The sequence below is a fragment of the Somniosus microcephalus genome, chromosome 8, assembly GCF_052327205.1.
Source record: "Somniosus microcephalus isolate GS21.2 chromosome 8, FLI_Smic_1.0, whole genome shotgun sequence".
NCBI classification, from domain to species: Eukaryota; Metazoa; Chordata; class Chondrichthyes; order Squaliformes; family Somniosidae; genus Somniosus; species Somniosus microcephalus.
Genome location: NC_140994.1, coordinates 240467469 through 240485940, shown reverse-complemented (window position 1 = coordinate 240485940; position 18472 = coordinate 240467469). Strand labels below are relative to the sequence as shown.

The window sequence follows — 18472 nt, the reverse complement described above, 5'->3', positions numbered from 1 at the left end:
GCCTCTTGGGAATCCCCGATTTTAATTGCTCCATCATTGGTGGCCTTGCCTTCAGCTGCCAAGGCCCTAAACTCCCTCTCTAAACCTCTCCGCCTCTCCACCTCTCTCTCTTCCTTTAAGTCGCTCCTTAAATCCTACCTCTTGGACCCAGCTTTTGGTCGTCTGTCCTAATATCTCCTTATGTGATTTGGTGTCAAATTTTGTCTGATAACGCACCTGTGAATCGCCTTGGGATGTTTTACTACGTTAAAGGCGCTATATAAATACAAATTATTGTTGTTGAATGCACCCAGATCCAGAATCAAACAGCCCCAAGTCAGGTATAACATAATTAAATTCAGAGTAAAGTTCCCTTTATTCTGGCCAAATAATGCACCTCGATGCCCCCCAACCTTAGAACACTGCCTATATGCAATGTGACATCTTCAATTTTCTATACTAGTCATCCAGTTTGGTGTGTTGGGTCCATAACCATAAAGAACTGGCCTGAGACTGCCCAAACGCATTTTATATAGGCCTCATTGAGCCAACAACCAACATCACTGAAACAGATAATCTGATCATTGTTTCATTGCTGTTTGTGGCCTGTAAAGCGCTTATGGACGACCTGAGGTCATGAAAGGTGCAATATAAATGCAAATGATTTCTTTAAAAGATAGATGCAGTTGTACTTTTGACTTTGTTCTGGTTAATAGATGCTATGTTCCATCATTTCTAGGTAATTCTCTTTTATGTGGAAGACAACTGCAGGAGTTGACAGAGGGGAAAGCTCAGGGGTGAGGTCATGTGTTGTCTATGGTCAGATTGTGACCTCTGACTGGCTACATGGAACATTAGATGATATCGTACTAATTCAGCATCTGAACAAGAGGAAATGAATTACTTGACCTTTGGAAATGAGTCAGATTTTAGTTCTGAGAGTGGAACAGAAACAAAATAGCATTTGAAATAAACTAACACATTAATGACATTTTCAAGAACATGAGCTTTATCATTTAGTTTTAAAAACAATTCTGGGAATGAATGAGGCCTCAAAGCTACAGTTTTTATGCGAATTGACTATGAGTTTGGCCCAGGTGCATAAGCCAAGTGGGAAAAGAAATGCTAAAACATACAAATAACATTTCCTGAAACAAGATACAACATCTTGCATTTATATAACGTCTATAATGTAGTAAAACGTCCCAAGGTGCTTCACAGGAGCGTTATCCAACAAAATTTGACACCGAGCCACATAACGAGATATTAGGACAGGTGACCAAAAGCTTTTAAAGAAACAATTGAAGGAAGGACAGCCCTTTTCATAGAATCATAGCACCATAGAATGTTATAGCACATAAGAAAATACGAAATAGGATCAGGAGTAGGCCATACAGCCCATCGAGCCTGCTCTTCCATTCACTAAGATCATGGCTGAACTTCTGCATCAACTCTACTTTCCCGCCCTGTCCCCATATCCCTTGATTCCCTTAGTGCTCAAAAATCTATCGATCGCAGTCTTGAATGTACTCAATGACTGAGCATCCACAGCCCTCTGGGGTCGAGAATTCCAAAGATTCACAACCCTCTGAGTGAAGAAATTTCTCCTCATCTCAGTCCTAAATGGCCTATCCTTTATCCTGAAAGTATACTACATTTCTTGGTTTCCCCTTATATAGCCTGCTTTCTACATCCTCAAAAAACTCCAATAGATTTGTTAAATACGATTTCCCTTTCATAAAACCATGTTGGCTCTGCCTAATCACATTATGATTTCTCAGGTGCCCTGTTACCATGTCCTTAATAATAGATACTAGCATTTTCCCTACTACTGATGTCAGCCTAACTGGCCTATAGTTCCCTGTTTTCTTTCTCCCTCCTTTCTTGTATAGTGGGGCTACATTTGCTACTTTCCAACCCATGGGCATCCTTCTAGAATCTAGGGAATTCTGGAATATTAAAACCAATGCATCCATTATCTCAGCATCCACCTCTTTTAAACCCTAGGGTCATAGGAATTTGTCGACTTTTAGTCCAATTAGTTTCTCCAGTAATTTTTCTTTACTAATATGAATTATTTTAAGTTTCTCACTCTCATTGCCCCCTTGGTCCCCCACCATTTCCAATACATTTTTTCTGTCTTCTACTGTAAAGACAAACACAAAATATTTGTTTAATGTTTCTGCCATTTCATTTTCCCCCGTTTTAATTTCCCTGTCTCAGCCTCTAAGGGACCAACGTTTACTTTTGCTACTTTCTTCCTTTTTTTAACTTGTAAAAGCTCTTAAAATTTGCTTTTACATTTCTTGTTAGTTTCCTCTCATATTCTATTTTCTCCCTTTTTATCAATTTCTTGGTCCTTTGCTGATTTTTAAAACCCTCCGAATCCTCAGGCTTACTACACTTTTTGGCAACATTGTAAGCTTCTTCTTTTAATCTAATATGATCTTTAACTTCTCTAGTTAGCCATGGCTATACCACTTTTCCAGTGGAGTTTTTAATCCTCAAGCGAATGTATATTTGTTGAGAATTATGAATTATTTAGTTAAATATTTGCCATTTATTATCTACCATCATATCTTTTAATCTAATTTCCCAATCTACCTCAGCCAACTCACTTGTTTAAATTTAAGACACTAGTTTCAGTCACTAGTAACCACATCACTCTCAAACTTAATATGGAATTCTATCATATTATGATCACTCTTCCCCAGAGGATCCTTTACTATAAGATTATTAATTAACCGTGTCTCATTACACAATACTAGATCTAAAATAATCTGTTCCCTAGTTGGAAACTAGAAAACTGTCTCAAATGCATTCTATGAACTCGTCCTCCAACCTATATGAAGATTAAAGTCTCCCAAGATTATTACACTACCATGTTACATGCTCCTCTAATTTCCTGATTTATACTCTGTCCAACATTATGATTATTGTTAGGGGGGCCTATAAACTACTCCCACCAGTGTTTCCGCCCTTTATTATTTCTTAGCTCCACCCATACTGATTCTACATCCTGATTTTCTGGATAAGATCCTTTTCACCTATTGCCTTTACCTCATCCTTTATTATCAGGGCTACCCAACCTCCTTTTCCATTTCGCCTATCTTTTCTAAAAGTCAAGGGGGGAAAAATTCGGTAGCGCCCCATTTGGGGCGCCATTTTCAGCTGTGCGCAAAGTTTAGCGCCTGGCACTAATTATCGCCTCCAACAGCAAACTTGGCTTTTATCGCCCCTGTAGGTGATTGGAGCGCTAAATCAAGTGCTTCACACCTGTCTTAAGGCGCAAAGGCCGAGGAGCAAGGCGCTATCTCAGAGCGCTGGCGAAGCAAGGAAGGGCAAATCAAAATAAACCTGCAAAGTGCTGCTCAGTACTCAAAACTCCTTCACACAGCGTTGAATCTCTCCAGAAGTCTCTCTCTCTCTCAGAATGTGTGGTGCAAAAATGTCACCGACAAGAAAAGGCAGGAAGCGGTCGCCTTTAACTAGCGCTCCCCTAATCCCTTTCTGACAGCATAACGCTCCCCTCAACATGTCATTGCTAGCGGCAGGCGGTAAGGCAGGGGGCGCCACTCAATATCCAGTCCAGGGCGCTAACGGGGCGTTGCACACTCGACTGATGTCACAATCTGCAGGAGATCGTGGCAGTAGTGTTTAGCGCCGCCGAAAAATGTCTAGTTAATTTCACGAGCGGTGCAAACATCGCCGCGCCCGGGCGCTAGTTGCTTTGCGCTTCATTAGTGCCCTCTTAAGGCGCTAACGGGAGGTGCAAACAACTGAATTTTTCCCCCAAGTAGCCTGGAATATTCTATCCCAACCTTGCAACCACATCTCAGTAATGGCTACTAGATCAAATCCATTTATCCATTTATCTCCATTTATTATCTCTATTTGTGCCATTAATTAATCTATCTTGTTACAGGTGCTTCATGCATTCAGATATAGTACATTTAATTTTAACTTTTTACTATTTTCTCTGATGTGGCCTTAGTCGCTAATGCCTATTACCGTTATTAAACTCTCTAGAGGGCTAGAAATTCGGTGTATTTGCGCCTCCAGTTAGCGCCTCCGGGGGCGCTAACAGGGCACAACCGACTTTTTGTCCGGGCGCTGTGCCACTATTGCCTCCCACTAAATTCAGTGGGAGTTTAGCGGTGGCGGTAACCAGTAGCTCCCCGCTCTGCTGCGCAGGTGATGATGACATCATCACAATGCGCAGCGCCCCGTTTTCGCCCTGCCTGCAAAAATGGCCCGCGCCCCCTGAATCTGCGCCAGGCGATGACAGCGACCGATTCAGGGGACGGGAATGGAGAGGCAGGAGACTCGCGGGGTGGTAAATAAAGGAGAGGTGGCGAGCGGGAGAAAAAAATATCGTCCGGCTTACTTGTTGCGGCCCGTTGCGTCTTTGAACACAGGGTCCATGCCGTAATCTGGCTGCTCGGCGCTCCTCTTGAGTGCCGGGCTGCTGGCACAGCACCCCGCTCCCCAGTGGTCCAGGTAGGGCCCCGCAGAGTTGTGGGTTTGGGCCCTCCCCTTCAATGAGGGGATGTGCCCTTCCATGTGACAGCGCTACGTGGCCCAGTGCGGAGCGCTGCAGAATGCACCGCCCCGATATTCGGGGTTAGTGCTCTAAGAAGGAAGTGGAGCACTTGAATTAGCACTCCACCTCCCTCTAGGGGCACTAAAACTGAAGTTAGCGATCGCCGGCGCTATTTTTCACCAGGCGCTAAATTTAGCACCCAGGCGATGTTAACGACCCCAAATGGTTGCTAACAAATATTTCCCGCCTGTCCCTTCCTGACACAATCTGCTTGATTTTACTCAAATCGCTGCTTTGCTCCACAAACTTGACTTTTCTCTTCAGACTTATAAAGTAACTGTTATCTGAACCCTCCCACCCCCTTATTAGTTTAAAGCCCTTTCTGCAGCCCTAGTTATTTGATTCACCAGGACACTGGTCCCAGCCTGGTTTAAGTGGAGCCCGTCCCAACGGAACAGCTCCCTCTTTCCCCAGCACTGGTGCCAGTGCCCCATGAATTGAAACCCCTTCCTCCCACACCACTCTTTGGGCCATGCATTTAACTTTCTGATCTGCTTATCCCTGTGTGAATTTGCATTTGGCTCAGGTAGTAATCCAGAGATTATTACCTTTGAGGTTCTGCTATTTAAATTGTACCCTAGCTCCTCCCTCAGCTAAACCTCATTTGTAGTTCTACCTATGTCGTTGGTTCTTACGTAGACAACGATAACTGGATCCTCCCCCCTCCTTATCCAAGTTCTTCTACAGCCGCGAGAAGATATCCTTAACCTTGGCACTGGGCAGGCAACACAGCATTCAGGACTCCCAGTCGCAGCTGCAGGGAACAGTATCTATCCCCCTGACTGTACTATCATACTATCCCCTACCACATTCCTTTTCGCTCCCCCCACTTGAATGGCCTGTACCACGGTGCCATGGTCTATTTGCCCATCCTCCCTGCAGTCTTTTTTCTCATCCACACTGGTAGCAAGTACTTCGTACCTGTTGGACAATGGCAAAGGCTGAGGATCCTCCACCACTGCATCTGCAGTCCCCTTACCTGCCTGAGTCGCAGTTACACCCTCCAGTCCCTGACCACTAACCAAATCTAAACCACTACCTAACCTAAGGGGTGTGACTGCCTCCTGGGTCAAAATGTTCAGGTAACTCTCCCCCTTTCTGATGCATCGCAATGTCTGCACCTCGGACTCCAGCTCAACAACTCTGAGCCGAAGTTCCTCGAGTTGCAAACATTTACTGCAGATGTGGTTGTCTGGGATCAGGTTGTTCTCCACAAACTCCCACATGCTGCAGATGCGGCACACCACTGCCATCTCTATCCTTGTTTTATTTATTTAATTTGGCCCATCGTGCCTGTGCCTTTGTCACCATTTGTTATTTTGTAGGTAATTTGCACACAACTAGGTCCCACAAGCAGCAAATTAGATGAATGATCAGTTGATCTGTTTGGAAGAGGGATGAATGTTGGCCAAGATACTTCACTGCTCTTCTTCAAATAGTGCCATGGGATCTTATTTCACACCCATCTGAACAGCTTTCTCAATTTAACATCTCATCCAAAAGATGGAACCTCTAACGGTGCTGCTGTCCTACATTACAGCAGTGACTACACGTCAAAAGTACTTCCGTTGGCTGCAAAGTGCTGTGGGACACCCTGAGGTCATGAACAGCACTAGATAATAGGGTGGCCCTACGTCCCTGTTTTCCGGGGACAGTCCCCAGATGAGGTACTGTGTCCCCGGGCAAACAATGTCCCCAGGAGAGGCCCCGATTCACGAAACTCATCCCGGAATAGACTACAGCCGTATGCATATCATACCATTAGGCATAATCACAGTTTCGGGTCAATGGACTGCACAGTGTTATTGTATTATTTGTAAACGGTGTCTGAATGCGCTTCAATAGTTTGACGTCACATCCGCAGTAATTATATGCACAATCACTTTGCATTTGTAGCGTATATGTGCTGCTAAAACATTCTGCCTCGCTACGCTGCACAACCTACATTTTCCATCCTGGCTACTTTGCTGTACTCCCACCCCGCATGTCCCCGGATTTGGTTTAGAAAATATGGTCACCCTCCTATATAAATGCAAGTCTTTCTTTTATTTTCTTTCTTTCTTTCTTTCTCTATTGAAGAGTAAGCATAAACTTACATGCACAGGTTATGGTTTGGGCCTTGAAGCCATAATCTTCAGAGTCAGGGTAGATCCACTGGTAGATTTATAAAATTAATTCTGATTTGATTAGATAAACATAATAACAAAACCATTATATTGTCTCATGCATAAATTGATGTTTATAGAAAGCAGAGTGTAGGCAAAAATAATTTATTCAGATATAAATATGAACAATAGTGACATCAATTACTGTACACGGTATAAATAATATTTTCACTTATCATTTACAACATAAACCACTGAAGTGACTTCCTACGACAAGGGTCTCAAAGAGGCGAGTGACAAAATAAATAAATAAATACAGTATCATTCTTACATTCTTTTAAAAAGAGAAGATAAAAAACAAGTATTCAATGAATCTCATCAATTATTTTGAAAATATGATCGACAATTCTTTTGATTTGAATCAAATCACTGATTAATTATATTTGTTGGTGTGTCTATATATGTATATACCACATGCTGAAGCTCTCCTCTTTCAAAGGCTTTTCACTTTGACCCCGGTCCAGGGTTATTTCATGCTTAAACGACTTCTGCTGCGACTGTTTCTGTTAATGCCTTGTAAGAGATTAGTGAACCTTGCCAGGAACTCTCTTGACCTCACTTTTGCCACTTCAGGATGTTGGCAATCTATTCTTATCAACTAAAATGTATTTGGAAAAGCATCATTAGTCAAGTGACAATTCAAAATTGACAATTTTAAAGATGTGTTTCTAAAATTGGACTTTCTCAAATAAAAGTGAAACCTACCGTGTTTTCCTTCTCTCTTTCTAAGTTCGACAGGATACGCTCCATAACTACTCGAAGTTCACCCTGACTGTTATCAGTCATATTGACTTTCTTCAGTCCTTCGTGGAACTTGCCAAGAGCTTCATTATTACATCCATTATCCTAATGGAGACAATAATGGAAAGTTGGTGTTAGCACGCTGTCTTTTCACCTTTGGGATTGGGCTTGTATCTAGCATGGATAGATGAGAATCTCTTCTGTTTGCAGGGTATAATGGTTCTAAGTGATGCTACCTTGATATAATAGATGAAATTTCAAAAAACCCTGCTGCACTTCTCACAGAATCAAAATGGTCCTAAAACATAGAAACATAGAAGATAGGAGCAGGAGTAGGCCATTCGGCCCCTCGAGCCTGCTCCGCCATTCAATGCGATCATGGCTGATCATTCAAATTCAGTACCCTGTCCCTGCCTCCTCCCCATATCCCTTGATCCCTTTAGCCTTAAGAAATATATCCAACTCCTTCTTGAATATATTTAATGAATTGGCCTCTACTGCCTTCTGTGGTAGAGAATTCCACAGGTTCACCACTCTCTGGGTGAAGAAATTCCTCCTCATTTCTGTCCTAAATGGCCTACCCCTTATCCTTAGACTGTGACCCCTGTTTCTGGACTCCCCGACCATCGGGAACATCCTTCCTGCATCTAGTCTGTCCAGTCCTGTCAGAATTTTGTAAGTTTCAATGAGATCCCCTCTCATTCTTCTAAACTCCAGCAAGTTTAAGTAGCTAAGGTCACAAATGACTTTCCTGTGACTGGTACAATATTCTTCATCATCCTCCTCGACCCAGTCAACTCAAACATCCTCCTCCAGCACCTCTCCTTCCGTGTCTAGATAGGTGGAATTACTCTTACTTGGAGCATCTCCAACAATTACTTCTCATCTCATCCAAGAATCTATCTTTGGTCCCCTCCTCTTCCTCATCTACATGCTGACCCTTGGCGACATCATCTGCAGACAGCGGAGTCAGCTTCTACATCTACACTGATGACTCCCAACTCAACGCTCTTGACCCTTTCACTGCTGAGCTGCTGTCAGACTATTTGTATGAGATGCAATCTTAGATAGGCCGCAATTTCCTTCAGTTAACCATTGGGTAAATTGAAATCATTATCTTCAGCCCCTGCCAAAGACCCTATACCCTTGCCATCGACTCTATCCCTTCCCTGGCCATTGTCTCAGACTAAACCAAACTGTTAGCGACCTCTGTGTCCTATTCAACCCCAAGCTGAGCTTTCGACTCCACATTCTCTCCATCATAAATGCTTTCTACTCCCACCCCTTCCTCAGTCATTTGCCGCTGAAACCCGCATTGTTGCCTTTTTCACCTCCAGACTATTCCAATGCTCTCTCGGCCGACCTTCCATCCTCTACCCTCTGTGACACATCCAAAATTCCGCTGCCCATATACTATCCCATATCATGTCCCCCTCACCCATCAGCCCTTCATGGCCTCAGCTCTCCTTATCCCTGTAACCTTCTGTGCAGTCCTGCGGCCCACCTCCCCACCGAACTCTCCATTGCTCTGGCTCTGACTTATTAGGCTTCCCCTCTCCCTTTGCCCAACCATTGCCAGATGTGCCTTCAACCTCCTATGCTCCACACTCTAAAATTCCCTCCTCTCCTCCTTTAAGACCCGCCTTACAATCATCCTTTTTTTTAACCAAGTTTTTGGTCACCCATTTTAATATGTCCTTCTTTAGCGTGTTTTCTAATTATGCCTTTGTGATGCACTTTGGGATGTTTATCTATGTTAACAGTGCTATATAAATGCTGTTGTTAGAACTTGGGGGAAAAATTTGGTTGTTTAGCAACTCCCGTTAGCGCAGCGATTTTGGCGCCGCTCGCAAAATTGACCTGACATTTTGCACTGGTGCTAAACACTACCGCCACGATCTTCTGCGACCGCAGATCGTGACATCATGCAAGCGTGCAATGCCCCGGTAGCGACCCGGGCTGGAAATTGAGTTGCAATCCCTGCCTTAGCGCCTGCCGCTAGCAACGACAGGTAGAGGGGAACGTTTTCAAATCGGGAAGGGGCTGGGGGAGCGTTATTTAAAGGCGTGCACTTCCTGCTTTTTCTTGTCAGCAAAAATTTAGTACAGCAGGTCGAGAGGGAGAGAGACGTCTGGAGAGATTTAACACTGTCCTAAGGAGTTTTGGTCCTCAGCAGCACTTTTGAGGTTCCTAAGCGCCGAGCTCTTTCCCTGGGCCTATCCATTAGTGCTTCCTACACAATTGCTTTTGAGGTCTCTCCAGGCCGAGATTCAAGGCTGCAATGAGCAGGGTGTGGCTGGCCAGCAAGATGGCCCCTCCCCTTTAAGAACTGGACGGCGCCAGTCTGCCTGGCTTCCATGGTAACCGACATCGCCCGAGCTCCAGCAGTGTTCTGAGGTAGCGCCTCGCTCCCCGACGTTAGCGCCTTAAGAGAGGTGTGTAGCGCCTGATTTAGCGCTCAAATCACCTCCGGGGGCGATAGAGGCGAATTTTGCAGTCGGAGGCGATAATTAGCGCCGGGCGCTAAACTTTGCGCCTGGCCGATATTAGCGCCCTAAAATGGGCGATACCCAATTTTTCCCCCTTAGTGCCTTAGGTGCTCAGCGCTAACATGTACAATGATGTATTCGTTATGATATTGGAACGGGAACGGCAGCATAGTAGTAATATCACTAGCCTGGACTAATGATCCAGAGGCATGAGTACAAATCCACAAATCCCACCACGGCAGCTGGGGAATTTAAATTCAGTTAATTAAATAAATCTGGAATATAAAGCTAGTAACAGTAATGGTGACCATAAAACTATCCGATTGTCGTAAAAACCCTCTAATGTCCTTTAGGGAAGGAAATCTGCCGTCCTTACCTGGTCTGGCCTATATGTGACTCCAGACCCACAGCAATGTGGTTGATTCTTAACTGCCCTCTGAAATGCCTAGCAAGCCACTCAGTTGTAACAAACCGCTACAAAACAAAATAATAAGAATGAAACCGAATGGACCACCCGGCATCGACAGCGGCACCGGCAATGGACACGGCAACAGCACACCCAGCCCAGTCAAACCTGCAAACTCCTCCTCACCAACATCTGGGGACTTGTGCCAAAATTGGGAGAGCTATCCCACAGACTAATCAAGCAACAACCTGACATAGTCATACTCACAGAATCATGCCTTTCGGCCGATGTCCCAAACTCCTCCATCACCATCCCTGGGTATGTCCTGTCCCACCAGTAGGACAGACCCACCAGGGGTGGCGGCACAGTGATATACAGTCGGGAAGGAGTGGCCCTGGGAATCCTCAACATTGACTCCGGACCCCATGAAGTCTCATGGCATCAGATCAAGCATGGGCAAGGAAACCTCCTGCTGGTTACCACATACCGCCCTCCCTCAGATGATGAATCAATACTCCGCCATGTTGAACACCACTTGGAAGAAGCACTGAGAATAGCAAGGGCACAGAATATATTCTGAGTGGGGGACTTCAATGTCCATCACCAAGAGTGGCTCAGTAGCACCACTACTGACCGAGCTGGCCGAGTCCTGAAGGACATAGCTGCCAATCGGGGCCTGCGACAGGTGGTGAGAGAACCAACACGAGGGAAAAAACTACTTGACCTCATCCTCACCAATCTACCTGTCGCAGATGCATCTGTCCATGACAGTGTTGGTAGCAATGACCACCGCACAGTCATTGTGGAGATGAAGTCCCATCTTCACACTGAGGACACCCTCCATCGTGTTGTGTGGCACTACCACCATGCTAAATGGGATAGATTCAGATCAGATTTAGCAGCTCAAAACTGGGCATCCATGAGGCGCTGTGGGCCATCAGCAGCAGCAGAATTGTATTCCACCACAATCTGTAACCTCATGGCCCGGCATATCCCTCACTCTACCATTACCATTAAGCCAGGGTACCAACCCTGGTTTAACAAGGAGTGTAGAAGAGCATGCCAGAAGCAGCACCAGGTGTACCGAAAAATGAGGTGACAACCTGGGGAAGCTGCAACACAGGACAACATGCATGCTAAAAAGTGGAAGCAGCAGGCAATAGACAGGGCTAATTGACCCCATAATCAACTGATCAGACCAAAGCTCTGCAGTCCTACCACATCCAGTCGTGAATGGTGGTGGACAATTAAACAACTAAAAGGAGGAGGAGACTCCATGAATATCCCCATCCTCAATGACGGTGGAGCCTAGCACATGAGCGCAAAATACAAGGCTGAAGCATTTGCAGCCATCTTCAGCCAGAAATGCCGAGTGAATGATTCATATCAGCCTACTCCTGAGGTCCCCACCATCACAGAAGCCAGCCTTCAGCCAATCCGATTTACCCCACGTGATATCAAGATACGGCTGAGCGCATTGAATACAGCGAAGGCTATGGGACCCGACAACATCCCGGCTATCGTGTTGAGGACTTGTGCTCCAGAACTAGCCGCGCCTCTAGCCAAGCTGTTCCAGTACAGCTACAACACTGGCATCTATCCGACAATGTGGAAAACTGCCCAGGTATGTCCTGTCCACAAAAAGCAGGACAAATGAATCTGGCCAATTACTGCCCCATCAGTCTACTCTCAATCATCAGCAAAGTGATGGAAGGTGTCATCGACAGAGCTATCAAGCGACACTTACTCACCAATAACCTGCTCACTGATGTCCAGTTTGGGTTCCGCCAAGACCACTCGGCTCCCAACCTCATTACAGCCTTGGTCCAAACATGGACAAAGGAGCTAAATTCCAGAGGTGAGGTGAGAGTGAGGGCCCTTGACATCAAGGCACTATTTGACCGAGTCTGGCATCAAGGAGCCCTAGTAGAACTGAAGTCAATGGGAATCAGGGGGAAAACTCTCCACTGGCTGGAGTCATACCTAGCACAAAGGAATATGGTTGTAGTGATTGAAGGTCAATCATCACAGCCTCAGGACATCGCTGCAGGAGTTCCTCAGGGCAGTGTCTAGGCTAAACCATCTTCAGCTGCTTCATCAATGACCTTCCCTCCAACATAAGGTCAGAAATGGGGATGTTCGCTGATGACTGCACAGTGTTCAGCGCCATTCACAACTCCTCAGAAAATGAAGCAGTCGATGCCCTCATGCAACATGACCAGGACGGCATGCAGGCTTGGGCTGATAAGTGGCAGGTAACATTCACGCCACAGAAGTGCCAGGCAATGACTATTTCCAACAAGTGAGAGTCTAGCCCACGCCACTTGACATTCAATGGCATTACCATCGCTGAATCCCCCACCATCAACATCCTGGGGGTCACCATTGACCAGAAACTTAACTGGACCAGCCACATAAATACTGTCGCAACAAGAGCAGGTCAGAGGCTAGGTACTCTGCGGTGAGTGTCTCACCTCTTGACTCCCCAAAGCCTTTCCACCATCTACAAGGCACAAGTAAGGAGTGTGATGGAATATTCTCCACTTACCTGGATGAACGCAGCTCCAACAACACTCAAGAAGCTTGATACCATCCAGGACAAAGCAGCCCACTTGATTGGCACCCCATCTATCATCTTAAATATTCACTCCCTCCGCCACCAGTGTACCGTGGCTGCAGTGTGTACCATCTACAAGATGCACTGCAGCAACTCGCCAAGGCTTTTTCGGCAGCACCTCCCAAACCCACGACCTCTTCCACCTAGAAGGACAAGGGCAGCAAGCACATGGGAACACCAAGTTGCCCTCCAAGTCACACACCATCCTGACTTGGAAATATATCATCGATCCTTCATCGTTGCTGGGCCAAAATCCAGGAACTCCTTCCCTAACAGCACTGTGGGAGTACCTTCATCACACGGACAGCGCGGTTCAAGAAGGCAGCTCACCATGGCCTTCTCAAGGGCAATTAAGGATGGATAATAAATGCTGGCCTTACCAGTGAAGCCCACATCCCATAAACGAATAAAAAAAAAGGCCTAGCATCCAGAAATCATTACTTCAAATTGAACCATAATAGGTGTAAAATGATGTAGGCTGCACATAACTTCAGTTCTGCATTCTGTGGTTGACTGCATTGCGGCGCTGGAGCTGCGGATGGATGGGCTTTGGAGCATTCACGATGCTGAGAGGGTCGTGGATAACACGTTTAGTGAGTTGGTCACACCGCAGGTAAAGGCTACACAGGCAGAAGGGAAATGGGTGACCATCAGGCAGAGCAGTAGAGGCAGGCAGGTAGTGCAGGGGACCCCTGTGGCCATCCCCCTCTCAAACAGGTATACCGATTTGGATACTGTTGAGGGGGATGACTTACCAGAGGAAGGCAGCAGCAGCCAACTTCCTGGCACCATGGGTGCTTCTGCTGCTCAGGAAGGGAGGAAAAAGAATGGGAGAGCAATAGTGGTACGGGATTCCATCGTAAGGGGAACAGATAGGCGTTTCTGTGGCCGTAGACGTGACTCCAGGATGGTTTGTTGCCTCCCTGGTGCCAGGGTCAAGGATGTCACTGACCGGCTGCAGGGCATTCTGAAGGGGGAGGGTGAACAGTCAGAGGTCGTGGTTCATATTGGGACCAATGACATGGGTAGGAAGAGGGATGAGGTCCTGCAGCAAGAATTTAGGGAGCTAGGTAGCAGATTAAATAGCAGGACCTCAAAGGTTGTAATCTCTGGATTACTCCCGGTGCCACTTGCTAGTGAGTATAGGAATAGGAGGATAGAGCAGATGAATGCATGGCTAAAGAGTTGGTGCAGGAGGGAGGGCTTTAGTTTCCTGGATCACTGGGCCTGCTTCTGGGGAAGGTGGGACTTGCACAAGTCAGATGGGTTGCACCTGAACCAGAACGGGACAAATATCCTTGCGGGGAGGTTTGCTAGCACTGTTCGGGGGGGTTTAAACTAAAATGGCAGGGCGTTGGGAACCTGAGCAGGGAGACAGAGGAAAGGGAAACAGGGATAAAAGCAAAAGATAGGAAGGAGAAAAACAAATGTGGCAGTCAGAGAAATCAATGGTTTAAATCAAACGTGGCCACAGTAAATAATAATTCTAATAGGTCAAAGAGCATTAAAAAAACAAGCCTGAAGGCTTTGTATCTTAATGCGAGGAGCATTTGTAATAAGGTGGACGAATTGGCTGTGCAAATAGAGGTAAACGAATATGATTTGGTTGGGATTACGGAAACGTGGCTCAAGGATGGCCAAGACTGGGAACTCAACATCCAGGGGTATTCGATATTCAGGAAAGATAGGCAAAAAGGAAAGGGAGGTGGGATAGCATTACTGGTTAAAGAAGGGATTAATATAATTGTAATGAAGGATATTAGCTCTCATGATGTGGAATCTGCATGGGTAGAATTAAGAAATACTAAGGGGAAAAAAACATTAGTGGGAGTGGTATATAGACCTCCCAACAGTAAGGCGGAGGTTGGGGATGGCATTTAAAGGGAAATTAAAGAAGCGTGCAATAAGGGCACAGCAGTCATCATGGGTGACTTTAATCTACATATAGATTGGGCCAACCAAATTAGTAACAATACTGTGGAGGAGGATTTCCTGGAGTGTTTACGGGATGGTTTCCTGGACCAATATGTCGAGGAACCAACCAGAGATCAGGCCATCTTAGACTGGGTATTATGTAACAAGAAAGGATTAATTAGCAATCTTGTTGTACGAGGCCCCTTGGGTCGGAGCGATCATAATATGATCGAATTCTTCATTAAGATGGAGAATGAAGTAGTTGACTCAGAGACTAGGGTCCTCAATTTAAATAAAGGAAACTACGATGGTCTGAGGAGCGAGTTGGGTAGGATTGATTGGGGAATGGCACTCAAAGGGTTGACGGTGGATAGGCAATGGCAAACATTCAAAGACCGAATGGATGAGCTACAGAATTTGTTCATCCCAGTTTGGCATGAAAATAAAACAAAAAAGGTGACTCAACCGTGGCTAACAAGGAAAATTAGGGATAGCATAAGATCCAAGGAGATGACATATAAATTGGCCAGAAAAAGCAATAATCCTGAGGATTGGGAGCAGTTTAGGATTCAACAAAGGAGGACAAAGGGATTAATTAAGAAGGGGAAAATAGAATATGAGAGTAAGCAAGCAGGAAACATCAAAACTGACTGTAAAAGCTTTTATAGATATGTGAAGAGAAAAAGATTGGTGAAGTCAAGTGTAGGTCCCTTGCAGTCAGAATCAGGGGAATTTATAATGGGAAACAAAGAAATGGCTGACCAACTAAATTCATACTTTGGTTCTGTCTTCACAAAGGAGGACACAGATAACCTCCCAGAGATGCCGGGGAACATAGGGTCTGATGAAAGGGTGGAACTGAAAGAAATCAGTATTTGTAGGGAAATGGTGTTAGGAAAATTGATGGGACTGAAGGCCGATAAATCCCCAAGGCCTGATAATCTACATCCCAGGGTACTTAAGGAAGTGGCCCTAGAAATAGTAGATGCATTGCTGGTCATCTTCCAGAACTCGATAGACTCTGGAACAGTACCCATGGATTGGAGGATAGCTAATGTTACCCCACTATTCAAAAAAGGCGGTAGAGAAAAAGCAGGGAATTATAGACCGGTAAGCCTGACATCGGTAGTGGGGAAAATGCTAGAGTCTATTATAAAAGATGTAATAGCAGAGCACTTGGAAAGCATGACAGAATCGAACAAAGTCAACATGGATTTACAAAAGGTAAATCATGCTTGACTAATCTACTGGAATTTTTTGAGGATGTAACTGGTAAAATAGATAAGGGAGAACCAGTGGATGTGGTGTATTTGGACTTTCAGAAGGCTTTCGATAAGGTCCCACATAAGAGATTAGCGTGCAAAATTAAGGCACATGGGATTGGGGGCAAGGTATTCACTTGGATAGAGAACTGGTTGGCGGACAGAAAGCAAAGAGTTGGAATAAACGGGTTGTTTTCCGAGTGGCAGGCAGTGACTAGTGGGGTACCGCAAGGTTCGGTCCTAGGACCCCAGCTGTTCACAATATATATGAATGATCTGGACGAGGGAATTGGATGTAATATCTCCAAGTTTGCAGATGACACCAAGCTGGGTGGGAGGGTAAGCTGTGAGGAGGATGTCGTGAAACTCCAGTACGATTTGGACAGGTTGGGTGATTGGGCAGAAAAATGGCAAATTCTCTATAATGTGGATAAATGTCAGATTATCCACTTTGGTGGCAAAAACAGGAAGGCAGATTATTATTTGAATGGCAATAGATTGGGAGAAGGGAAGTGCAAAGAGACCTGGGTGTTCTTGTGCACCAGTCGCTGAAGGTAAGCATGCAGGTGCAGCAGACAGTTAAGAAGGCAAATGGTATGTTGGCCTTCGTAGCAAGAGGGTTCGAGTACAGGAACAAGGATGTCTTGCTACAGTTGTACAGGGCCTTGGTGAGACCGCGCCTTGAGTACTGTGTGCAGTTTTGGTTGCCTTACCTGAGGAAGGACGTCGTTCTTGCCATGGAAGGAGTGCAGCGAAGATTCACCAGGCTGATACCTGGGATGGCAGGAATGACGTATGAGGAGAGATTGTGTCAATTGGGCTTATACTCACTGGAGTTTAGAAGATTGAGAGGGGATCTCATCGAAACCTATAAAATTCTGTCAGGCCTGGACAGACTAGATGCAGGAAGGATGTTTCTGATGGCCGGGTAGCCCAGAACGAGGGGTCATAGTCTAAGGATAAGGGGTAAGCCATTTAGGACTGAAATGAGGAGGAATTTCTTCACCCAGAGAGTGGTGAACCTGTGGAATTCTCTGCCACAGAGGGCGGTGGAGGCCAGTTCATTAAATATATTCAAGAAAGAGTTGGATATATTTCTTAAGGCTAAAGGGATCAAGGGATATGGGGAGAAGGCAGGGACAGGGTACTGAATTTGGGTGATCAGGCATGATCTCATTGAATGGCGGAGCAGGCTCAAAGGGCCGAATGGCCTACTCCTGCTCCTATCTTCTATGTTTCTATGTTTCTATGTTCTTAATGCCCTCTGAATCATAGAATCATACAGCACAGAAGGAAAACTTTCGGCCTATCCTGCCTCTGAAAGAGCTATCAATTAGTCCCAGTCCCCGGTCCTTTCCCCATACCCTTGCAAAGTTTTTCTTTTTTAAGTAGAGATCCAATTCCCTTTTGAAAGTTAGTATTCAATCTGCTTCCACCACCTTTTCAGACAATGTATTCCAGATCACAGCAACTCGCTGAGTAAAAAAATATACTCTCCTCCTCCTCTCCCCCCTAGCTTGTTTGACAATTATTTTAAATCTGTCTCCTCTGGTTACCGTCCCTCCAGCTTAGGTTGCCACTTAGTTGTTAAAGCAATCGCTCTACACTGTAGCAGCTTAAGAAGAAAGCCCACCACCATCTTCGCAGGGCAGCTCGGGGTGGGGAATAAATGCAGCCACGTCAATGTTTCCTACATAACAAGAACATTGTTTTAAACACTTGTAATACTGCAGTAACAAAATTGGATGCCTTACCAGGTTAATCCTTGGCGTATCCATATTCCTTGGCAAAGCCTAAAAGGAATGACATTCGTTTACATTTAGATCTTACAAAAGTCAGTGAATGTATATTAAGTTCAGCAGGAGTTAAAACCACCTCTCAAACCTCACCATAAAGTATTAGGTGGCACAGAGGGAAGGTGGGTTGGACCTCCAAGGCGCTGTGGCACTGTGGTAGGCTGCACGTTTCCAGCTAAGAGCGTCCACGGGAGGAGTTCCTGATCTCAGCTGTAAATCTGCGGGGAGGCGTAGAGTGAAGGCCGGACACTCCCCCTCAGGAAAGGACAAAAGAACCAGACAGAGAGGCATTCAGTCGGCTCTTGCACACTTTCTAACAGTTGGCATTAGACTGAAACTGGAGAGGGGCAGGAAACAACATCTTCAGCCTAATCTCTTGGCTAAAGACCTGCTCCCAGCTTTGTAGCACAGGGAGGTCCAGGGTGAAAACAATTGCATAAATTACTAAAATATTCTTACCATAAAATTTGGTACATTTTCCAATTTTTAAACAGAAGAAT

At 45.4% G+C, this 18472-nt stretch overlaps 1 long non-coding RNA gene across 1 annotated transcript; it reads right to left on the bottom strand.

Annotated features, from left to right (window-relative positions):
* Nucleotides 1-6847: 6847 nt before the first annotated feature.
* Nucleotides 6848-18093, bottom strand: LOC147114194 (uncharacterized). Its single transcript, XR_015079162.1, has 3 exons — nucleotides 17931-18093; nucleotides 7453-7593; nucleotides 6848-7345 (listed from the first exon to the last, which is right to left on the bottom strand). It is a non-coding gene; the product is annotated as an uncharacterized LOC147114194 (long non-coding RNA).
* Between the last annotated feature and the right edge of the window lie 379 nt (nucleotides 18094-18472).